At 40.1% G+C, this 24,322-nt stretch overlaps 1 protein-coding gene across 3 annotated transcripts in view; it reads left to right on the top strand.

Moving 5' to 3' along the window:
- The window catches only part of PCCA (propionyl-CoA carboxylase subunit alpha), a 417,465-nt gene that overhangs the window by 348,742 nt on the left and 44,401 nt on the right, over window positions 1-24,322 (top strand). The window lies entirely within an intron of this gene.

Below are 24,322 nucleotides of genomic sequence, written 5' to 3'. Positions count from 1 at the left end.
TTCTTTCACTCTATACTGCTCATCCTCAAGGCATTGTAGTAGCCATCCTCCCAGCTAAGGAGGACTAGATGAGAATAGCTCTTTTAATGGGCAATGCAAAGCGCTGCCTCCATCCTCATTGTCTCACTCTACCCTGAGGAGCTGAGAGCTATTTCCACAGCTCTCCCTCAGTTCTTGCTGGCCTGCAGAACAATAGACTAAGAATCATGGCCAGGTCTCTACCATGGGAGAACTAAGCAATCGGACAGATCTTTTGCCTCTTTTGTGTATCTTGGGTACTCATGTAAGATGGAAAAACAAAATTGTGTGTTAAGTGATAGATGCTTCTAAGTCTACATACTCTATATCGAAATGGTATCTTAATTCTTATCGAAACGGTATCTTAATTCTGTCAGTCATGTGGTTAAAGTGATACTTAAAGGGCTCTAAATGTATTTTTCCAAGTTAATTCTAAACTTAAAGCTTTGAACAGATTTAAAAAAAAAAAGTAAACTGCTGTAATAACTTCTGCTCGAGGATTGTGCTTTTACTTAGGTCTCATTCATTACCAGCCACATTATTGGTGCTTAACAATCAGTGAACACTGTCCTATTTATGATGTTGGGCTTTGGCACTGGTCAAGGGTGACCAGATGTCCCGATTTTATAGGGACAGTCCCGATTTTTGGGTCTTTTTCCTATTACCCCCCAACCCTGTCCCAATTTTTCACATTTGCTGTCTGGTCACCCTACACTGGTCACTTGCTTTGCAGGAAAGGCTGCTGTTACATGGCTGGTCTGATAGTCTCACAGCAGGAAAAAATAATTATTTTGAGACTCTTGCATAAGAATACTAACACATCTTGGTCAGTTAATAGTAAAAAGTCAAAATAAGGTTTAATCAAAACCGTATTTCTCAGCATCACCAAACTTTGGAAGGCACTGGTCAATTCTATGACTAGTGAGGTTCTTTTTTTTTTTTTTAAGTGGGATGCAAGTGTGTGTTTTTATTATTAATTACTATTATTATTAATTTGTATTGTGGTAATTCCAGGAACCCCAGTGTTACAACAGTACCTCTTTGTGCTATGGGCTATACAAAAACACAAGAAAAAGGCAGTCCGTACCCTAGAAAGCTTACAGTCTTGATACGCTTTTAGCTTTAAGACATTGAAAGTAAAACAAATAGGATCTTACAGTCATTTGTTTAATTCTCTATTGCTGATGATTACTATCTTAACTAAAACTAATATTGATTAGCTCACACTGCTTTATGGAATCTGCATCTGTTCAGAAAACCTAATAATTATTTAATGAAAAAGGTAAAAAAACCACCAGAATATGTTTTTGGAGTGGGGGAGAAGAGAAGAAGAGCACTTAGTGTGCACTGTCAGCCACTTAATGTAGATGATGTAATACAGACTAGTCTTAACATGTTTCTTGTTGGTTGAACCTAAAGAGAGAATTGTAATCAGTAGATTAGAAAAATAGTAACGGAGACAAACCTTTTTCTAAGTCTGTTTTCTAAGCTACGTGTAAGATCTTTTCAGTATTTGGAAGCAGAATTGATAATTCCTTGCAACAGAAGAGGTTATGTTGAAGGGATGCAGGGTTAGGTAAGAGAATTCTGGATGTTCTCTCCTTTTCAGATTGGCTCTTTGCTCTGACTTCCCTTCTCCCTCAAAGTCCTCCCCATTGCTTGTCTCACTCTCCCTGGTGTCTCTGCTCCTCTCCATTCTGCTCTCCTTATCACCTTCCTTCCCCACGCCTTTGCTATTGTTAACTAATCCCCTCCTGCCTCCCCTGCACCCCAACCTACTACTCAATAGAGGGGGAGAGATTAAAAAAATCAGAACTTCCATGCTGTTTGTCAGCTGTCACTCTGAGCTATATTTCATCCCTTTCCTCTACCATGTATCTGAGTTTCTCTTCAGATTACAAGCTTTGGGCCAAGAACAGCATCCTCCTGTGTATTGATGCAGCATCTAGCACAGGGGGAAGGGCTGATATGGATTAGTGCTTTTGGAGAATTGCTGTCATATCAATAATAATAACTAATAAAAATATAACTCCAAAGCCAGAAAAGAGGACCCCTTTCTCCACTCTTAGAACCTCTTTTTGGGAACTCCAGTATGTATGCACTACCATGCCCGTTACTAACAGACAGAAGGCTAGTCAATGCATTATAAGGTTGGCAGTGCGGTTTTTCCCCTCATAACACTAAAGCAGAGGTTGGCAACCTTTCAGAAGTGATGTGCCGAGTCTTCATTTACTCACTCTAATTTAAGGTTTTGTGTGCCAGTCATACATTTTAACGTTTTTAGAAGATCTCTTTCTTTAAATCTATAATATATAACTAAACTATTGTTGTAAGTAAATTAAATAAGGTTTTTCAAATGTTTAAGAAGCTTCATTTAAAATTAAATTAAAATGCAGAGCCCCTGGACTGATGGCCAGGACCCGGGCAGTGTGAGTGCCACTGGAAATCAGCTCGTGTGGTGCCTTCGGCACGTGTGCCATAGGTTGCCTACCCCTGCACTAAATGCTTGAAAGAAATACTTGGTGATATGATATTTAGATTTCTCAGTATTCTGCTTGCATATGCTATACATCACTGTAGAAATTGGTTAGAAAAACAATTTATATTTTATTTTCATATTTTCTGTTGAGAGAAGAAAAACTAGCTTCAAGCATTCTCAGTTTCATACGTATGCAAATTCATCATGAGTTTCAATGCTGACAAGCAGCGTGGTGCTACTTAGCACATGCCCCATATACCTTTTCATCAGCACATGTTTTTAGAACCAGCTAATTGGGAGCACAGTTATCTAACTTGTCATGAGGGCATCAGCTTAGATAAAATAATTCACTTTATTTCCTGACATTAGACAGCAAAAGCAGTTTTGCTACTGGTTTCTGATAAGAAATGAGTCTCAACTTCATTGAGCTGGCTGACAGACACTGAAGAGAAGCCGAGAATGCTTCTCTATTAGAAACCTCTTTGGCATCCCATGTAGTTAGTTAACAGACAGGGGAATGTACACTTCAACAGAAATACTTGCAATTAAATAAAAAGCTTTAATATGAATATTAAAGCATAATGTATAGTAAACTTGTGAAGATTTTCTGTTAAGTAGCAGCAAAGGTATTTGTTTCTGCTGTTTTAAAATGAAAATGGAAAAAGTCATGCTACTGTTTCCAAATGAAGTAGGGATCATGAGTTTGAATTCCACAGTGTTGACATAATTCAGAGGTTTTATGTGGGTCTTTAGTAATGTTTCCTGTTCCTGGACATGACTAGAAATTCTTTGCTATTTGGGATTCTCTCTTCTGTTAGTTCATAGTAGCATTAGACAGTTTATGTGTTGCTGTTACTAGCAGGAGTAGTATAACAGGGACACTGAGGAGCCTTAGTCCAGACCGGGGCCCCATTGTGCTAGGTGCTGTACAAACACGGAATGAAAAAGGCCTGAAAAGCTTAAAATATAAGTATAAAACAAGAAACAATAGATGGATACAGACAGATGGAGGGAGTACAAGGAAACCAGGAGACAACTCTTTCTCAATTGTCTCACAAGACATTGTTTCTACTTTTTATCCAATAAGTCGAAGATTTTCAAAAATAGGAGATCTAAAGTTAGGCTCCTAACCCCTTATTTAGGGTATGCCTGAAATAAAAAAGTGCTCAGCACCAATTATCTTCTGCTGACCTCAGTCAGAGCTGTTGGCTTCTGAGTACTTTTGAAAGCAGGAAGGGCCATAAATATAGATATAGGTGTCTAGCTTTAAGTTCTTCTTATTGAAAATCTTGGCAGAGATTATTACCTCACATAACTTTTGATATCCTATGTTACAACCCTGCTGAGTCCTTCTGGACCCAAACATTGTATCCCACATGCTCTTGGGGCTGGGCAGAGTTTAGGCATCATCTCTGTCTCTGGACCTCTAGGCATATACTCCAGGTGCAGACACTGTGTCTGATACCCTTCTTGGCAGGGGCAATCCAGTTGCCCAGCCCCTGAATTTAGTGCTGGTTCTCCCAAGCCTCCCCGGCAGCTGGTGCACTCTCCCAGAGTTCCACCAAAGCTTTTGACCCTCTGGTTTACTGTCTCTTTCTTCTGGGACAATGGGACAGGGTAAACAAGTAACACAGAGACTCTGTAGAGGAATTTTTAAACACGGGTACTTTTGCTCATAGAGAACGCACAAGAGCGAAATCTACAGATCTGTGGAAAAAGAACACAACTGGCACACAAATCCCGTCTCCAGTGTCTCACCACCTTTGGGGGTTGGCTGTCCTTTTTAGGGGTCCCAGTACCCCCTCCTGTACCATCACTCCCTCCTTTTCAGCCTCAGGGTCTCTCTGTCTCCCCTGCAAAAATCTCCCCTTAGATTGTTCAGAACCAGTGGTAACAAGGTTTCCCCACATGTCCGTTTTTAACAGCAGCTCATAACAGCTTTTTCTCTGTTCCTTCTTTTCTGCTAGGGAGTTTCCATTGCTCCAACCCTGTCCCCTGCAGGCAATCTGGGAAAACCAGCTTCCTTTAACATCCTAATTGTTCTATCAGGGCTGAGTTGTTCAATGTTAGCAATTTTTTGATTGTCTTGTACTGACTTCCAGACAGGGTTTGTGATATACCTGATCAATCTTTGCTAGCAAATAGCTGCTTCAATACACATTGCTGGTTTGATTTTACGAACTCTATGTATAACTCTGTCTGAATTCATAAGTTTTACATAGACAAATTCACCAAACCATCACATCCTGTTACCTGGTTTATTGAATACTTTGTCATTTTGTGGACCTACAGTAAATCTGTGAACTAGTTATAAATTACAGCTAGGAATACAAGAACATTCTCTTCAGTTTGTTTTTCCTGGTAATGGACTTGCATTAATATGTGCTCACTTCTCAGACACCCTTCCTGTACCGTTGCCAATGCTTATCAATTGCTTGAAAATTGTAAAGTCGACAATGTGTAGTCAGTTCCTTTCCTCTGTCTTCTCCCTCTTGCATTGTAAAATTAAATAGCGGTAGAGAATGTGAAGCTTTCATTGTATGACACTGAGACTCAGGTTGCAATGGCAAATGTTTAATAACCTGCTTCTTTCACCATTACAGATCAGTCCAATTCTGAACATGCTTGTTTTTCAATATATAGCACTACTGAAACTTTAGCTATGAAGGCCTGTATGGACTTTCAAAAGCGATTTTGAAGCCTGTAAAAGCTACAGATATTATATCTAATGGGATGTGTAGACAGTATTAATAGCACAGAAAAAAAAGTCTCACATTTTAATCTTGCAAACTCTACTCTGGTTTTCCACAGTTCTTTTTTTTGTTTGTTTTCACAAAGTACCTCTCATTGAGTTCTGCCCCCATCAAGAGTCAAAGTTTGCTCTTCCAGAGTAAGCAGTGGGTATGGTCTCTAGAGTCTGAAGATCACTCAGGATCCTTGCTAATCTGAATTGAATTTATCTGAAGTCATAGCAATCATGGGAATCACCCTTTTTCTTTACCCTGGCTCCGGAGCACCTGGCAGCATTGCTCCAGTGTGACTTCTGGCAGGGGAATTACACAGTGCAGAAGGGATTCCAGGGGAAAGTTAATAATTGCCTCAGGAAATGTTATTTTTTTGTGCATTCCTTTTGAATATGATGATGAGCATCCTCTGGCCTATTGTCTCTCCACAGAATGACCCTGGATGATGCCGAGGGCAGGGAGTGATCTCCACACAGAGATTTCCCTTTCAGTCCCATTGAATAGTTTTAAAGTGTAATAACACATTAAGATATACATTGGAGTTGGAATTTCTAAATGTGCTTGAGTAATTTCAGAATACAAGTCTCCCTGAATGTCAATTGGACTTTGTTTCTAAGTCACTTAGACACTTTTAAAAATCCCAGCTGGAATCTCAAAAAAAAAGTAAATAAAAAAAAGTGGGGGTTTTTTTGCATTTAGTTGTCTTTGTTTAAAAACAAACAAACAAAAAAATCCACAAGAAATTATTTCTGTTTATTAGCTATAACATTTCAATAGTCCCAGTTAGCCTCAGAGATGGGCAAGTTGCCAGGTTTGTTGCTGCAGTTGACTCCTGAAAAGTTAGGTTACTGATGCAAAGCAGTACGTCTCTTTGGATTGGGATGACTATCTTCTGTAGTGGCCAAAATAAATAAATAAAATAACATTTTAGGCCAAGATTTTAATAAATGGGTTTACTGCAGTTAGGTACCTAAAGTCTTATTTAGGCTACTGAATAAGTGGCCTGACTTTTAAAAGTGCTGAGCACTGATTAGCTCCCATTGGTTTCAGTTGTGTGGAGCTGCTAGGTGCCCAGTGCTCTTTGAAAATCAGGCCACTTGCTTAGGTACCTAAATAAGGGCTTAAGAACCTAAGTAGCACCCAATTATTTAAATCTTGGCCAGTGTTTTTAAAGGAAAGCTTAACATCCAATGAGACTATGCAATGATGGCATTTGTAGGGTGGATTGCACTGTAGTACTCGAATATCTCAAATGATACCATTTGCCTTCCAGAAAAATGAACAGGACTTTGTAACTTCTTCTGTGTTTTGCTTGAAAAATTTAGACTCCCTCTTATTCAGCTTGTTGGTACTTTCTGCAGCAAGGACAAGGGTATGGACTTGGTGGCTGCTTGAAGGATAGGTTAACAAGTTACCAAAGGTAGTTCAATTCTTTTCCTGTGGGTGGATTAAGACCTACAAATAGTGATTGAATACTGCCATCTTAAGATGATTACATCATGGTGAACGTTCAGCCTTTCTTTTCTGAGGAAGATTCCTGCTGCCAAAAAAACAAACATATGTGTAGCCTGCGTTTTTTAAACAGCTTTTTGATGGCTGCAGTTTTGGCATTTACCCAAGAGCTGTTTAGGAGATATTAATTTATATGGCTGAGAAGCTTAACTAGGGATCTTAATGAAACAAAGGCATGATGAAGTTAGTAAAGCTAATTTAAGTCTCAGAATGTACATTTTAAATTAAGTTTTTATTGATAATAAATATACTTTGTTTCTCATTAGTCTTCTAAGCTTCAGTGATAATATCTGTAAAATAAACATGTTTTACCAAGATTTAACATTAAGAATGCTATTAATATGACCCTTGGTACAGCAGCACAATTAGATTTCAAAGTGAGCATTTAAGATGTAACAGCGATTAATGACAACCATCGAAAACAATTTTGAACTCCATCGGTTTAACTCAGGAGGGTAAACTTAATATGATAATATATCTAGTTGAATTGTATCAGCTTAGCAGGAAAGTATGCAAATATGTGACCCTTACCTAGCATCTAAATGGATGCTGTGCTGATAGATTTATCAGTTCCATTAAAGAACTTTAGGGAACTTTGGAATTTCAGCAATTGTTCCCTTGGAGGCTGAAAACCAAACCTGATCTCATACTGGGACCATTCTGGTCTGCATATTTCCATAATTTGCCTTTGCTACTAATATGACAGCAAGACGCAAATAACTGTTTCTAATAATATCAAATAGAGTTGTGGAGGACAGCATTTTAATGTAGTAAAAGACCTCCCCGTGGGGTTGTTATTGCCATTGTAGAACAGCAGTTACACAGTTGCAACAATAGTCTGTTAATTGATTCGTTTAATTAGCAAGAGATGAAGCTTGTGCTCCATCTTGTCTTCTGATATCATGGGGGCAGCTACAGAAAGAATTCTTTGCATTTGTCATACTTTATACTCAGGTATAAGTACACTTAATGAAAAGTTCCAAATGCACTTTTCTGCAGAGGCAAAGTTTGAATGTTTTATGAATTTAAAGCTTTCTCTTATGATTTTTATGATTTAAGAACTGCTTCACCCTTGGAGTCTAGGAATAGAATTTATGACAAAGCATTGATGTATTAGAAGTGGGAATTTGTAATTCAGATTTGCTTGCATTTCTAACCTAAATATTCAAGTCTAAGAATTATAGGAATAGTGGATCATTCTAGTAACAATTCACTAGATTTAGTCTGGAAGAAATAAGGTCAGATTAGTGAAACTGGCCATCTGTCTTGTGCCAGCTTTTTAGTTGTATTTTTATTTCCCCTTTGGATAGACAATGAATTTACATGAGCACATGGTATAGTCGGTAGCATGTGTGAGAAAAGAGATTCTCTTTGGGCTTGATTATAAATAAGGATATGATACAGTGTTTGCTTCTGGGAAATAACTTTTTATTCAGTGTGTTTTAAAGGCATTTAAAATAAAATAAGTATATTTCGTTTTAATTTGATTTTCCTTTCCTCTTAGCTTAGTTTTGTCTTCTGTTCAAGGTTATTCTTCCTTATGGAGGGAAAATATTTCTAAGAACAAGGCACACTTCTTGTTAAATGCTAATTAAAAAAATGAAGGTTACATTGGCTTACTTCCATTGTCATAATACTGACCTAAAATAAAGGCGCTCTTATAAGTCTAAAGTAAATCACAATCGGGAATGAAAAATTCATCCATTCTTCCAAGATTTAAGAGATGCCTCATCCTGTTTTTTATAACACTTTTACTAGTGGGTGCTGTGACACAGGAGATGCCATCAAGTTAGGGAGCACTGTGCAGCTTGCTGTAACTCAATGTAGCAAAGGGATAGTGTGCTATTGAATGGGCCGTCTTTTTGAGGGACTGTAAATGAAAAACCGGCTCACTTACAATCATTAATGTTCCCATGGCAATTTGCACAAGCCCCATAGCACTTTGCATTCTCAGTGTCTTGGCCAAATTCCACTTTGTGTAATTACCTTCTGTCTACATAAATTCCCACCGCAGTTTCAGCTGTATTTGGTATTCTATACTTCCTATCCTAAACAGTTGTTGTGCTGCTGTGCACTGTTAACAGGTGCTGTGGCTGTATTTCAAGTGTGAGTGAAGTGATTCCTGTACACTTCTTTAATGAATTGTTTGCTCCCATTGCCATAGTCTGGGTATGTGACATAAAACAAGACACTAAATTAAAGCAGTCACAACAGACAGCACAAATAGCCTAACTTCTCAATTTCGCTAGCCCATCATAAAGAGAATCTTCCAAGGGATCATCTATAGGCAGACAAATCTTTGACCAGAAAGCTTAACCTTGAACAATATGCCACGAAGGTCAGTAGACTTGGGTTCTGCTGGACTACTAGAAGGAGTGAAGTAGACAGGAACCTTTCTGTGAAAACACTGCTTCCATATCTCAATAGTGTGTATATCAAGGGGCTATGAGCTGAACTGTCTCTAGTGATCTCTACCATTGCAGTTGGGAAAGGTACATAGGAAGAGAGGCCATCTCTAAAGTAGCCACATCCCAAATCTTAAATCAAACTGAAAACCTTGCATCGGACCTTGAAGCAGATGGGAAATCAGTGCAGAACTCTGAATACAGCTGTAATGTGGCTGTGTACTCCTTTAGAGCAGCTCTAAAATTCATCCATTTCTACAGTTCAAACCCTTGTCCATACTTGGTTGTCTCTCACCTTGACTATTACAGCCGCTGCCGCCTCCTCCTTTGTTGGTTTCATCTCAGCTCTGCTGCTGCTAAAATAATCTCTTCCTGCTGCTCTGATTTATGTCTCTTCTCTCTGAATTGGCTCACTGCCTTCTTTGTGAAGTTCAGTTTTGTCTTCCTTTTCAAGGCCTTGCATTACTTTACCTGTTTGACTTCTAAACGTCCTTTTGTTCAATCTTTCTTCCATGCTTGTCTCCACAGCTAGTTCCATCAGACCTTGGTGCTCAGACTCTCACTTTTCTTGTGTGCCAGTCAACCTCTTTCTCTTCCTCCAAGTTTCTTTTAGAAACATACTTTTTCTCAGAGGGGTTATCACCGATGGTCTCTTCAAGATATCGTCTTTGATCTGAGTTTACACCATCACCAGCTGGCTTATGTGCTCATTGTATCATTCTCCCTCAGGTCCCTCTGATGGGGCTGTGAAAAAAGGAGCAGGAAAAAAATCAATAAAGAGAGGATGAAAAATTAAGCAGTTTGGATGGAGCAAAGGGTAATGAATTAAAAGATGGTGGCAGAGAAATAGGCAGGAGCTTGGTTGGGCTGCACATTGAAGGCATGGACAAGGAGCATAGATTTGATGTAAAAGGTGAGGGAAAGCCTTTGAAGGGAATGCACATGGTAAGGTAAGGTAGATAGTCGTCTGTGGCAGCATTTAAGAGAAATGGAAACGTAAGGAATGACAAGGTGAGAGGCCAGAGAGGAGTTTGTAGTAATCAAGGTGAGAAATAATCAGTGCCAGAAAAACTGTGTGAGAGGGTGGGTAGAGGGGGGAATAGAAAGAAAGAAATGTTTGGAATTGTTGTAGAAATGTATTGAGAGAGTCAGTATGAAGGGAGAAGGAGAGGGCACTGTGGTTCTGAGTGGAGAAATGGACTGGACAGTGAAATTGCTTATGTCCCCTTATGATATAATTGTGGACACAGAAGAGCAAAACTAATGGCTCTAAATTTTCTCTTCACCACAGCAAAATATATTTTAAACTACATTTTCATTGCTGTAAGAGGTCTCTCAAGAACCTCTGTTTCTCCGAAGAGCAGCCAATCTGCCTACCCTGCAGCAAATACATACTGGCACAAGTAGGCAATCCACCTCTTCAGTTTATTCTTTCCATTTAATACTTATAGCCGTTGACCCTCAGAAGTAAATGGCTACGGAGGAGGTGAAGGGCAGAGCAGTTGTGGTAGGTCCTGTAGAGCACAGGAAGTATCACACTTGTGTGACAGTCTTTCAAATGCCAGTCCTTAGTTTTGGCGAGATGCCATATTTGCAGCATGCACAGGAAGTATTAGCATAGCAAATTGTGTTATGAGCAACAGAACCACAACAAGGTCCTTCCTGTGTCTGGTGGTAGTTTGATTTGGGAGGAGGAGAGAGGTCAGGACAATGGGGATGGAAGGGGAAAGTCCACACTGTTGTAATAACAGTGAAAACAAATTGTCCAGGTGCCCAAGTGCTTCAGTGCAAAGGATATGGTAAAATCTTGCTGGAGTACAGCAAGATTCCATCAGTGCTGTGAAGTCCAGTTTCTACTAATGCCATCCTGGCCCACCTGGCTCCCCCCATCACTTCATTCCAATCCATCTTAAAGAGTCATTTTTTCTGCAAATACTCCCACAAGCTAACTCTGAAAAGCGCTTTTTTTGTGCCAATGTTATATAAGGGGGGAGTGATATTAGAATTTTAAAATATCTAAGTTAATATCCTGTTATTGGTCTCCCAGTGCTTAAAATCCTCAGGCTAGGGCTTTTGTTTATATCTTGCAAACACCAAGCATAATTGATGCTCAAAAAATAATGCATTATAGAAGAGTGCTGGGAATCTTCAGAGTTAGGAGATCAACAGGCTATGCAATCAAATGTAGTCTGTGCCAAAGCCAGGTCTGCACCACTCTTTGACAAGGGTGAAGGAGATCAGACACATCTAGATACTCTGAGGGGTGTCTTGCAGCCAGCTTGCCAACAATCTTACTCAAGAAAGGAAATATGAAATCAAGCTATAGTTGGCCAGATTATCAATCTCATATGATGGCTTTGTGAAACAGAGGCTGCACTCATCCTTCCCTCAAAGCACTAGGCCACCTGGCCTCTCCAAGAGAGGCATTTACACTCCTACCACCAAAGAGTTATTTGCCCACGGCCATACAGTGAGTCCATGCTACTGGGATTAGAACTCTGGCGTTTCATTGTTCCTAGTTGAGTCCTTTTGATCACACAACCAGAAATATAGCAAACCTAGGTGCAATGAGCCACATCCATGATAAATTTGCAGCCTTAAAGAGGACAGAGAGAAGAAGTCTCAAAAACTTACTTAGGAATTATAAGCATATTAATTCATATGAGGAAACGAAGTTCAAATATTTTTTAGCTTGAGGTAGTGTTGAGTTCACTTGAAAAGCAGAAAGAGTGCAAAGAAGAGAAAGCAACTTTTACAAGAACTCATACTGGTATGCCAAGAGTATCCTGAATGAGGGGAGATCAGAACCTTTGGTTTTAATCTAGGAGGAGTTGGAGACCCATGCTAGAATAATATACATGCAGCAGAATGTAACTGCAAGGTATTGCACGTATTTGAAGATCAAGAGAACTGACAGGTTGATGCTGCTTAACCTGTCAAAATCCAGCTGGAAGGTGGTGATGGAAGCTGTAGAGAAGGTTAAGAAGAGATTAGCACCAGAGATAAATGGAATTCTTGAAATAATCCACCATTAGTGCTCTGAAGAAGTAAAGGTTTAAAGAAATATCGGTAGGGTGCCTAGAGAACAGCAAAGATCTTAGACGCAAGGTGTCAGGCAAATAGAATCACTGTCCAAAATAGAGGGTGATTTTTCCTCAGTGGAAACTTTAAATTTGTATCCTTGTTAAAAGGAAAATACTTAAATTCAGTGGTAGTACATAATATCACCATTTTTCATCTGGGAATGTTAGAAAGACTATTGTAGGTAGAAAAACTGCATGAATGCCAGGGTCATAGAAGCATGCTTCAGTAACATGGAAGCTCATTGAGAGGGTAAGCAGAAGAAAAAGAACAGCAAGGTAATGTAATTTGATCATCTCTAAGATGTCAGGGGTTCAGCTGTTCATTTCTTGCTCATTGTTATCCTCCAACATTTGGACCTTGCTCATTTCAATATAAGATTCACCATTTGATTATTTGTTACAATACTGCAGAAGTTCAGTGTTTAAAATGAGAACTGTGCAGCAGATATTGTTTTTCAACTTAATCCTGGAAAATTTGTTGGGAGGGGAAAAGGAACGAAGCATCAGTGATTTCCCTGGAATTCAAGAATGATGTTTTCACAAAAACATTACTGAACAATTTGGCATCAGCAGCTAGTTTGCCAAGAGTGTATGTAATATACATGAAAATTACATCAGATTGTGGCAGAGACTGCTTTAGTTAAGCTTGTATAAGGCGTGGTCTACTCCAAGGAAGTTTCCCCAAAAATTTTAATCAGTTTTAAAACTGGTTTTAAACCTGGTTGCAGACGTACTGTAGAACTGGCTCCAGGGGTCATGAACCAGCTTCAAAACCACTCTCAGCACAGAGGGAATGCTGAGAGTCTGTCCAAAGATAGGAAGAAACAAGACCGCTATTCCACTTCCTCGTTTCTTCTTTCTGGCTTGGTTCATGGTATATTCGGTCTCCTGTGGGTACTAGCTGTCCTAGAATTACGATGGAAACAGCATTGAGCCAGTGTCAGTCATTCAGGTGTCTTATCCAAAATCAAATCCAGAATGGCATTCTTTTTGTTGACAGATGATCTTGCATTTATCAGCATCACTAATACTGTAATGTTAGTGTTCTTGGGTGATGTCTTTGCAGCCCAATGATAATAGTGATCTGGGAGAGTGGGAGAGTTCCTAGGTCCCATGGAGGGGCTGGGTCTCCCTTTCGCCAGATGCTAGGGGTCTGACCGTGTTGTGCTGTCCTTTCATCCAGGTTTGCCTGGTGGCTTTTTGTAAATGTGCAACTGATGTACGGATGTGCTGGAGTGTTTGGAATGGTGGGGCAAAGGGGCATGAGTGTCCATAGCAGACTCAGTTGGGAGTTTCCTCTTTCACTTTGTCTTCTGCTTGCAGTTCTGGGTGATCTGCAGTGGTATTACCAACCATTGTGGTGATGTCGCCTACCACTCTGTTGGAGTTGGGAGCTGATGTCACTGTCTGGGGCTTGAATGACAGGCCTCCCAGTGCATTTGGCTAGCTGGGGTGATAGGCAATGGAGGATCTGATCATCCCCTTCAGTTCCATTCCACGGAGAGGAGCAGAGTGAACTCCCACTGGCTTTAGCTGCCTGGAGTACTGCTGTGTGTGCAGGATGTAGGAGAACTGTGAAACCCCTATGGCTGGTGTAGGGAGGGAGGAGTATAGAGGCTCCTACAGCTCCTTTCCCTAGGAGAAATCTAGGTAAGCAAAATATAAATACCTGAGTTGCAATTCAGATTGGATGCTGTGGCTACCACCTGTCTTCATACAGAGTACAAGTAGCATAGGAGTCTTTAATTTGAGGTAGTCAGGTCCTGGTTTAATATACAGCATGAAAGTTGAATAGTGTATTTCAGTTCTTGGTTTAAATGTAGAGCGATGGATTTTCCAGTGCACTAAGGTTTAATTGCACCCCAGATATGGCTAGCAGAGGAGGATCTCCACCAGTATAGCCACCTCCTGTACCAGCTTCCCTTCTTCCCCCAACCCCTAATACTCCCAGGGTAAGGTGAGGGAAGGGGCTTAAAGACATGGGATGTGATGGGACAGGGTTCCACTGTGCCCTGTTCTCCACTGGTGTGAATTTGAGCAACCTCCCAAAACTGAGCCCAGAAACTTGTACAGAGCAAATTAGCATTTTTATTTAGTGTCAAGATTTTCTGATGTAATGTACAACCAAGACTGGCTTTAAAATAGTTACCCTTAATATTGTTGTCCCTCCCCCTCATGCTTTCATGTTTGAAGGCTCCATTAGTGTCCATAACAGTGAGGGAGTAACACAGATGGTAAACATTTTTACCACAGAACACCAACAGTGAACACCATATCACTGATTTAGTAGTCTCTGTACTGTGCTTGCTCAGCTGTACATAATCACTCTCATTTCCTTCCCTCGGGTTTCTGGTCTGCTTAGGGAGACTTCACCAGCAAGTTCAGTGAAATCTCATTGACATCACTCAGCTATTGCTCAGTTCCCATGCGTGCCGCTCTGTGGAGCTAGAGGCTCCATGTTAGAAAGAGTATACATTGCTTCATGTGGCATTCGGTGACTGCTGAAAATGCAGACTCACTATGCTTACTGTAGTGCATTTAAACATTTTGGAGAAGGAACTGTGCACTGCACTTAAGGTAATGGGGCCTTTCAATGCTACCATAATATGAACAATAATAATCCTAGGGAACTGTGTTAAGCGTGCCCTCCTCAGCTTTATGGGCCAGCTGCCAGTCTACAGTGGATTTATTACAGCTCATGGAATATTTTTTAAGTTTCAGTTTTCTTCCTGAGTGTATTAATAAAATTGTGCAAGGTGTGACTATGGGGTTTAACTCTATATTTAGTTCAAAGAAATCTACACTTTGAACAGAGTAATTTTATTTATTAAATGTAATATTATGAACCTTAAATAGATGTGAGGTTACCATTTCATTTATTTATTTATCAATAACAAAATGCAGTTAGATCATCTTCTTTATCTGGGTATAAAAAACAATCTCTGATGTATGTTTCATGTCCATGTTATAAGCCTAAAATGTAATTTTTTTTTAATCAATAATTATTATTACCATATACCACATCAGGCAACTATTTGGGTTTGTTTGCTGTTCTGGCTCCCCACCACCCCATCCCACCCCACCCCATCCCAGTTACTGACAAAAGCATTCAAAGAGTTTTTGCTTGTTAAATGGAGAAGATCAAAACTGTCTGAATTTCTAGCCAAGTTCATGTTCTCTGGAGCAGCATTTCATTTTCTGGACAGAGAATCTGATGTGTAGTAACTAAAAACTCTGGCTAAGTTCATTTGAACAATCTGAACTTAAAGAAGAAGAAAGAAGCAAAACAAATACTTCTTAATTCTTGTGCCTTTTATATTTACATTGGCATCGTCTTCCTCAGATAAAACATTTTGATATTAAGCAGTTCCTCTAATTTTACTGGGTTCTGTTTCTTTTTATGGTAACACACACTGTGCAGGAAGGTCATTATACTGAGAAAAAAAGCTGTCAGCATAAAAGAGAAAGTTAACATTGCACATGTTGTCTTTGTTTATGAGGTTCCTGGAATGTGTTGAGAATCAAGCCAAGTGATGGCTTAAACTGTTCTTTACAATATATGCTGGACAGCTTCTTCATAGGTTCCTCCAATCACAGGTACTTCTTGAAAATGCAGACGGTAAAAATATCAGTAAAAAATATCTAGCATGTTTCTTTTATATGTTAGCACATATAAAGAAAAGTTAAACCATTTCTAAAGACCACCTACAGTACTTGTATTCCTGCAGTGTGAAGGATATGATTGACATTACATTTAATTAACCCCAATTCTCCATTGTAAAAACATTTGAAATAACTATTAAAACACTTTAGGTCTGTGACTGCATGCTCTGGTCCCAGATGAGCCACAGGGCAGGCTCAAGTAGGGTGCAAAAAAAATCTATAGAGTTTATTGAGGCAGTGTCTCCACACCCCTCCTGAGCAGGGATTCCCTAAAGCAGTCTTAGTAGGCCCCTCAGGCCTCTCCAAAGCAGCCCAGCCACCTTTTTACAAACAAGCAAAGAAAAATACTCTCAAAATAAACCCAGTAGTCCTGGGCCTGGCTACCTTGGTCTGGCAGTCCGCTTTCTCTGTAGAAATCCTGAGCTGATCCTTTCCCTCAAGGAACAGCGGATAAGATCTGTTGTCTCTGATTGGCCAGCAACTGAGCTCTTCTCCTTCCATTTTAACTACCCCTTCATCACCTCACAGCAAGTGTGGTGGGGCAGGGCTGAGTGATCAACAGCAGCTCATTAAGCCTTGCTGGCCTAGCGTGGGGTTGGTATACCCCGTAACCAGGTTTCAGACTGAAATCCAGCTTAGGTCAATAGGTAGTGAATGAAAGTCAGTGCTGTCTGATGGCTGTTCATCACAGTGACCTGTGCAAAATGCATTGGTGATTTTTCTCTCTCGTTTCTTATTGGACAGGTGTCCACATCACCATCCAATAACCATCCTTTGGTTGGCATTGTTGTTTGCAGTCTCAGCAGAGAGGCCAAAGATTGTATGTGGATAGAAACTTAGCTATCTTGTATTTCTAGAGAGTACTCCTCTGCTCCGAAGCACATTTCAGGCATGTGGGTAGAGCAGAGTGGGGAAGTAAAAAGTTGGCAATGGTAGCTTAATGTTGGGAAAACAAGGTCTTATATGAGTAAGATACACATTATTTTTAATTTTGTATTTTATTGCATGAGAATTGTACTTCTGACTTACCTAAACTGAAAACTTCCATACTCAGTTCATACCTGAAGTCAGGAAAGTCCTGTCACTCACTGAAATATAAGCATGTGGGGTTAACTGAATGTTAATTGCCTTTAAGAATTCCTGCTTAGCCAGTCCTTCACGGAAAGGAGTTGTCTAATGACTTAGACATATAGGGCACGTTCAGCTATTAAAAGATAATAGCAAGTGAGGGAAGGAAAGGGAAGGTGACTAGCCAGGAAGGATTAGCCTGAGTCATAAACAAATTGCCTGAAACTACTCAAGCAGGATCTTGAGCGGAGATAGTCACTCCCTAGGAGAATAGCCTTTCAAAAATGTAGGAGCCAGTTACAAGCAGGTTTCAGAGACTGGCGAGGAAGAAACTCTATTTTGGAGCAAACACAACATGCTGCCTTATAGGATCAGAGAGAAGAAATGATGCTGTTAGAGATACAAAAGGTTTCCACTGTTCCCTAAGAAAAGCAATATGCATAGTACCACTAAGTTTAATGTGCTAGTTCCCAGATCCTTTCCACTGGGGAAAATGGAGTGTTTAAAACAGGGATCGGCAACCTTTGGCACGCGGCTTGCCAGGTAAGCACCCTGGTGGGCTGGGCCGGTTTGTTTACCTGCCGCGTCCGCAGGTTCGGCTGATCACGGCTCCCACTGGTTGCAGTTCCCCGCCCCAGGCCAATGGGGGCTGCAAGAAGCGGCGCGGGCCAAGGGATGTGCTGGCCGCCACTTCCCACCATCCCCATTGGCCTGGGACGCCAAACCACGACCAATAGGAGTCACGATGGGCCGAACCTAAGGATGCGGCAGGTAAACAAACTGGCCCGGCCCGCTAGGGTGCTTACCCTGGTGAGCCACATGCCAAAGGTTGCTGATCCCTGGTTTAAAAGCTACTCTGTTTATTTTCTGTATGTTTTCCTTTATGTAACATCACTAGATAGTTAAAAGCCTGATTTGGTCCAGAAACCCCAGAGTAACTGTTATAGATAATATACTGGGGACAAAGTGTCGTCTGATGTTTTTAAAGAGATCAGTATCATGTACTCTGACCCAAGGCAAGTAAAACAAGTATGAGTGACAGCCTGGGTAGTGGTCATGTGTGAGGAAATAGACTGCAGTTTCTGCTCACAAGAGATGCTACCGAAAGATCTGCAGGCATAGTGTGGGTACATAACATTAAATGACCTGGAAGTGACGGGTATCATCACAGCTACCTATGTTTGCTTGAGTTAATACATTGTGAGACCTGCTCTGTAACCCTAAGTGCCTGTGCATCTGCATTGTGAGTTAACATGAGCCTATGGTTGTCTCATATTCATTGTGGTTTGTTAAAATGGATTCCTTCACAATCCAAAATAGTGTATTTTTTCAGTTGTGTTAGTGTCAGTGATGTATGATAATAGACACCACAATATGCTAATTTCCAATGTCTATATGAAATCTAACCCTTATCTTATTTCTTCAAGGATAAAGTCCTTGAGTTGGCTGTTTTAATGGAACAGCCATTACACCAGTATTCAGTAAGGCTGATAGTGTGTTTTTATCCTTATCTCATACTTCTCCTATTTAAAGGAGGCACTTGCCGTGATTTGGGTATCAGTGGTTCAGCATATCCATAGCTACTTTTGGCTTATACAAAATATAAAAAGCCTCCAGTCCCAACGACCAAGTCTATGGATATCCGGAGCCAACAGAGGATTCCACTGAATGGGAAAATGCTATGTTAAAAGTATCATATTTTTATTTTTTGTGTGATTACCAAAATGTATCTTTGGACTCAAAGCAGGGAAATGTAATTGCCTCTACATCCTGATAAAGCTGTGGCATCTGGAAATGGCTTAAGAAAGGGGTAGATTGAGTCCAGTTTTGTTCTGAATACTTCAGATATTTTCTTTCTGCCAGCCCTTTGGTTCAACTCAAGGAACAGGAGAGGGATTTCCTGTGCTGGGCAGCAAACGTGCTGTTTAGCACTGGGAGTAACCCCAACAACAGACTGGGTAGTGCTGCTCTGGGACTAACTCCACATTAATACAGCTGCTAACAGGAGTCAAAGTTTAATTACCAGTATGACATTTGACTCCATAGTGAACTGGAAATAAATACTGAAGTAAGAAGCATGTCTAACGGCGTTGTTGTTTTTCTTCTTCTGTGATTTTCTGCTTCTCCTGATGACAAAAATATATATTCCTGGCAACACTGGGATTATTTAATTGAGTTTTATAGGATAGTCATGTTTTCTATATATATCTAATAACACTGAGTCATTTGTTTTAGGGTGGGAGAGGGATAGGCTGAGAGAATCAGCTTGGAAAAATAGCTTTAAAAGTATAATATTTTTTCCATCAAATTATAGAACTGTACTCTGCTAGTTGAAAGCACGTAATGAATAGGAAGTGAGCACTAATCTATCTGGCTCTGTCTGAACCCTCATATTTCTATTTATCACAGTGGGAGATTTTAATATTCAGCTGATGGTATTTTATATTTTGCTGATTTTCAGGTTGAGATAGGGGCACTTAAAATCAAATTGACTGGCTGAATGAGAAATAAGGTTTTATGAAAATTAATGAAATCATGCTATTATGAATTTCAAAAGGGGGAGTAGGTGATGTAAACAGCATCTGAAAATGGTTTAATGAGCTAGTTTAGCTTCATTTCAAAACTCAGTTTCAAACATATGAAGAAAATCATGCCAAAAATATATTAGGGCCAGATTCTGCCCACCTTACTCATGTTTAGTAGTATCTTACTCAGAGAGTAGCCCAAATGAATATGACCATAAGTGACACAAGTATGAATAAAATTTCATTACTGTAACTGTTTTAATAACCTTTTAATGTAAATTACTTCTGCCCACCCCTAGATTACCCTCTATTTTTCATTGAACACCTGGCCTGTCTCCACCAATTTTCCAAAATAATGTTGTTAAACATGCTCTGCCTTTGTGATTGGCTCAGTGACTCAGCAGATCAAGACTTCTGGATTTTTCATGCTTTGTGACACTACTGCTTTAGGTCATAACCCCACTGAAATCTGCACTTTGTTCTGGTGTGGAGTGGCTTGTTTTTAATCTCCATCCCAACCTGACATTGTCCCCAGGAAACAATGAAAACACATTTTTGTACTTTGGTGATATTGTATTTGTGATGAATTTGTCATTTGGATGTGACAACTTATTATAGTGAGGTATGTGGCACCAACACATGAACCAATGTTCTCTTTAGAAATGGTCTATTTAAAAATACCCTGTGGTCAATTGACGTTGATATGTTGATTTCTTCCCCCCTCCTTCCCCCCATTTCTTATATAACACTTAGCATCCAGAAGGCTCTCAAAGCACTGTACAAAAACAGGGCCTAAGGATTCAGAAACAGATCTTACTCCCGATTAAGTCAATGCCAGCGCTCTCTGGCTTCAGTGAGAATTGGACTGATCCCTACACAAGTTCAGGGAATTCAACACCTTGCAAGATTGAGCCCTTACAAATGATAAACAGGGAATTCTAGAAAAAGGTAGGAAGGGAAGGCGTCACTGATTTCAAGTATTGACGGAAAGCATATATATGTGAATATACACACACACAAACACACAGAGGTCTACGTATATACGACTTCCATAGAATATGTAGTTGCGAGAAGTATTTTGTATGGGCTAAGTAAGCTGTCATTCTTGAAGTGTGAAAGTCTGCTTGATGCTCAATGCATGATTTGGAAGGATGGCTTTGTAAAGTGCCAGAACGCTTTTTATTAACTATATTAAAGAAATCAAAACACCAAAAAGGGGTGTAAAATTAAGTCACTGTAATCTAACAAAAACAAACAACAAAACAAAATTGCAATCCAATATATATGCACAATAATGAATGAATGAAGCTCAGCTGAAAGTGCTTAGGGAAATTCTAGGAACCTTTTTGGCTACAAAAGTTTCCAGTTTTCTCTGTTTGTTTCTACATTGTGCCAGGATGAACTGGCCCCTTCTAAGGGGCTTTGGGCTCAGTTTCACCTGCGTGTAGTTTACCTGCCAGACCATGAGGGTTACATCATGGTGGAGCACAGGGCTGAGAACCAGGCCTGAGGGGAGATAGAAAAGCAAACAGTGCTCAGTTGAGAGAGCGACCTACAGGGAACTGGAACTCCTGGGGTAGGCCAGGCAAGAGACCTGCTGTAACCACCCTCCTTTTGACACGCTGCCAATCTAATCCGCCTAGTTGAATAGGAAGGATAATGGTTTTTAACCTTGTGGTTCCCCACGTAAGAGCCATCCCTCGGGGTAGATGAGCAGTTGTACCAAATAAACTTATTTGAATTCTCAAAAATACCAGAATGGAACCACTTAAGAGTCCACGCACCCATGTTAGAGACTATAACCGTATCAACAACATCTCACGGTCAATGGTATCAGAGCAGCTCACTGATCTAAGGCCCTGATTCAGAAAAACATTGAAGCACATGCTTTCCTGAGTTGGGTCTTGTAAGAGTCAACATGGACACTTCTTTTTATCCTGATCTGTCACCAGGAGATCCTCAACCAATGTCTCTAGCAGAGTTTCAGTTCCATATCCAGAATCTGTTTGATTAGGATCAAGGAAATCTGAGGTCTCCAGGACTCATCAAATTTATCCTGATTCTACCTTGTCAGCAGCCTTTCCCAAAAAAAAAAAAAAATTGGCTACATGTTGATAACTAACAAGATTATTAATGTCAAGTGATGATTTCTTGAGCAGCTTTATAGCCGTTTCTTCATAAAGAAAAGTGTCTACATTGCACCTCTAAAGAGCAATGTATTATCTTTAATAGTACTACTGGGCTTCACCAGCCAGGAACAAGAATCTGATTCACTTGCTAATCCCCCAGAACCTCAATAAGTGACACTGGCTGAAACTGAGGGCAGGTCTACACTTAAAATGCTGCAGATGCTATTACGCTGATGGAACAGCTTCTCCCATTGTGTAGTTAATCCGTCTCCCCAAGAGGGGTAGCTGTGCTGAAGGGAGAAGCCCTCCTTGTGACATTGTCTGTCTACACCGGGGGTTAGACTCAGGGGTGTGGATTTGCACACTCCTGAGCAACTTAGTTATGCTGATGTAAGTTTGTTTAGTGTAGACCTGGGGCAAGAGAAGACCTATCATTTATCTCCTTGAGACACTGCTCCCTTATCACAAAATGACAGTCTGTATCTCAGTGATTTAATCCACAAAGTGGCAATGCTACTGATTGACCTCTTGATGTCCTCTAATAGAAAGGACAAAAGTCAGATATGGGATTTCCTCCCCTCCTCCATACTCAAAATGAATGAGTGTGCCAGATTTCCTGTTGCTAACTGAGGGGGAAGATTAAAGATTGTCAATGAATCACCATGTTATATTAGATATGCAAATAGTTTAGGTAAATTAAGATGTTGCTCTCAACTGTTATGCACTGTTCCAAAGATATTGCCAGGGCTATTTGTGACCTCCAGGGCAGCCCCAGGTTTCTATGGGTCATCTAAGCGACAGGAAATCCCAGTGAGTTCTTCTTGCAGGCCAGTGTGCAGGACTTTCTTTGGCCCAATTATAATGCAGGGTAGAGGGATTGGACAGCAGCCTCTCACACAGCATTACATTTAAATCGAGTTCTGGAGACAAAGAAAATGAGAGCTCCCACATTCTTGAGCTATTGCTCTCCAATGTTCCTTGACTAACATCTAACTAGTTCCTTGACTAACAAAGTTCTCCCTAACATCACGAAGGCCTGTGGCCATCATAGCTCATAATGGACCTCCAAGTTTGGCTGTAAGCATATGTCATTTGCCTATGCCCAATTCTACTAACCGTACCAGATGAAGGAGATGATAGATTCCCATGATAAAAGAAGCAGTCACATTATCACATGGTGATGCTAGTGTGTACCTGCTGAAATCTAGCGGTGGGCAGCATATGAGTAAACAAAAACAAATTAATTCTTATTAGGCCAGAATCTCAGCTTGTATAAATCATCATTGCTCTATTGAAATAATCTATTTATGAAAAATTACACCAGCTAAGTATCTGGCCTGTGTATTTAGTATTATTTCTTCAGCCTTACTCTGTTGTGATTACCATACCATACCAAAGAGTGGACCTTACAGGGAAGGGAAGGAAACAGATTTAAAATGCTTACAGCCAGATTCTACCACCCTTACTCATGCTGAGCAGTACCTTACTCCTCAAAGTAGTCCCACTGAAGGACATGGGATTGCTCAATGAGTAGTACCTTATTGCACACGAGTAAAGGCAGAATCTGACCCTTAGATAAGAAAAGGCACAAGCACTTAGGCTGTTTCTGTGGCCTGGTTTTCAGAAGTGCTGCGCTCCCACCAATTGTAGTCAGTGGAAGTTGGAGGTGCTTAACATGTTTCAGGAGAAGGCCACTATTGTGGTAGGTTTCTTCACTGCCTCTAACTCTGAGCAAGTTATTTCCGTCAACTGATAGAACTATAGACTTTTTTTCTGCGGATTTGTCTGTAGCTCATCAGTGACATCTTTACTATGCAGGCATGCATGTTGGCCCAGTGGGAGTTTCAGTTCACTCGTTATGAGTCATTTCCAGGCTTTGGACAGAGAATTTCTCATGCACAAATGGTTATTAACGGTTGCGTCAAAGACTTTTCTTTTAGTGCACATAATAAGAGCCAGGTTTTCAAAGATGTATCTGTGTCTTTGTGTGAATATAAATTTGTGCAGCTACAATTTGTATGAGTGAGTATGTATTGGGTGATTGTATGGATGTGCAACCAGGTAAGTGGCCATTCGTATGTGGAAATATTCAGTGAGTGTATGCACATCAGTTGACACACATGCTGTAAATTAGATATGTACAGTTATAGCACCCCAACCCACACACACACATTTGAAAATGTGAATCTATATGATGTGATTCCACTGATTATGGTGATGTTGTTCAGGAAAGTGACTTCATCCAACAGAGAGGGAGAGAGAAAAATGTTTTAATCAGAACAGCAAAGAAAATCCATGTATAGTCGTAAATAAAGGGTTAGTGGTAGGTTTTACTTTTTTTTAATTAAAAAGTGAAAAATGAAGTCTCAAAATTAGAATTCTTGCTCCTGTTTCAAATGATTTCATTTCATCATTACTTATTAATTAATGCTGTTTTACCATGCAAGAGGAACTTTATTTATTGTATTTATATAACAACGCCTGAGAAACAGCATGGCTGCTTATATCACAGTGATGTTAGAATAGTTTAACTACAAATATTTTTAATGTTCTGTGTGCTGCTGGATAGATTAATCCTATTGCCAAAGGAAATGGCTCACTCGAGTAGTTTAGGGGAACGATTTGAGTGTCAGTTTCACAAATGAAAAAAGTCCCAAAAGGAAAAGGAAGCAATTCATTCACAATGGGACATGGTG

Source organism: Mauremys mutica, chromosome 1 (assembly GCF_020497125.1).
Source record: "Mauremys mutica isolate MM-2020 ecotype Southern chromosome 1, ASM2049712v1, whole genome shotgun sequence".
NCBI lineage: Eukaryota > Metazoa > Chordata > Testudines > Geoemydidae > Mauremys > Mauremys mutica.
The sequence above is the reverse complement of the archived record's forward strand: the minus strand, read 5'-3'. Positions and strand labels throughout refer to the sequence as shown.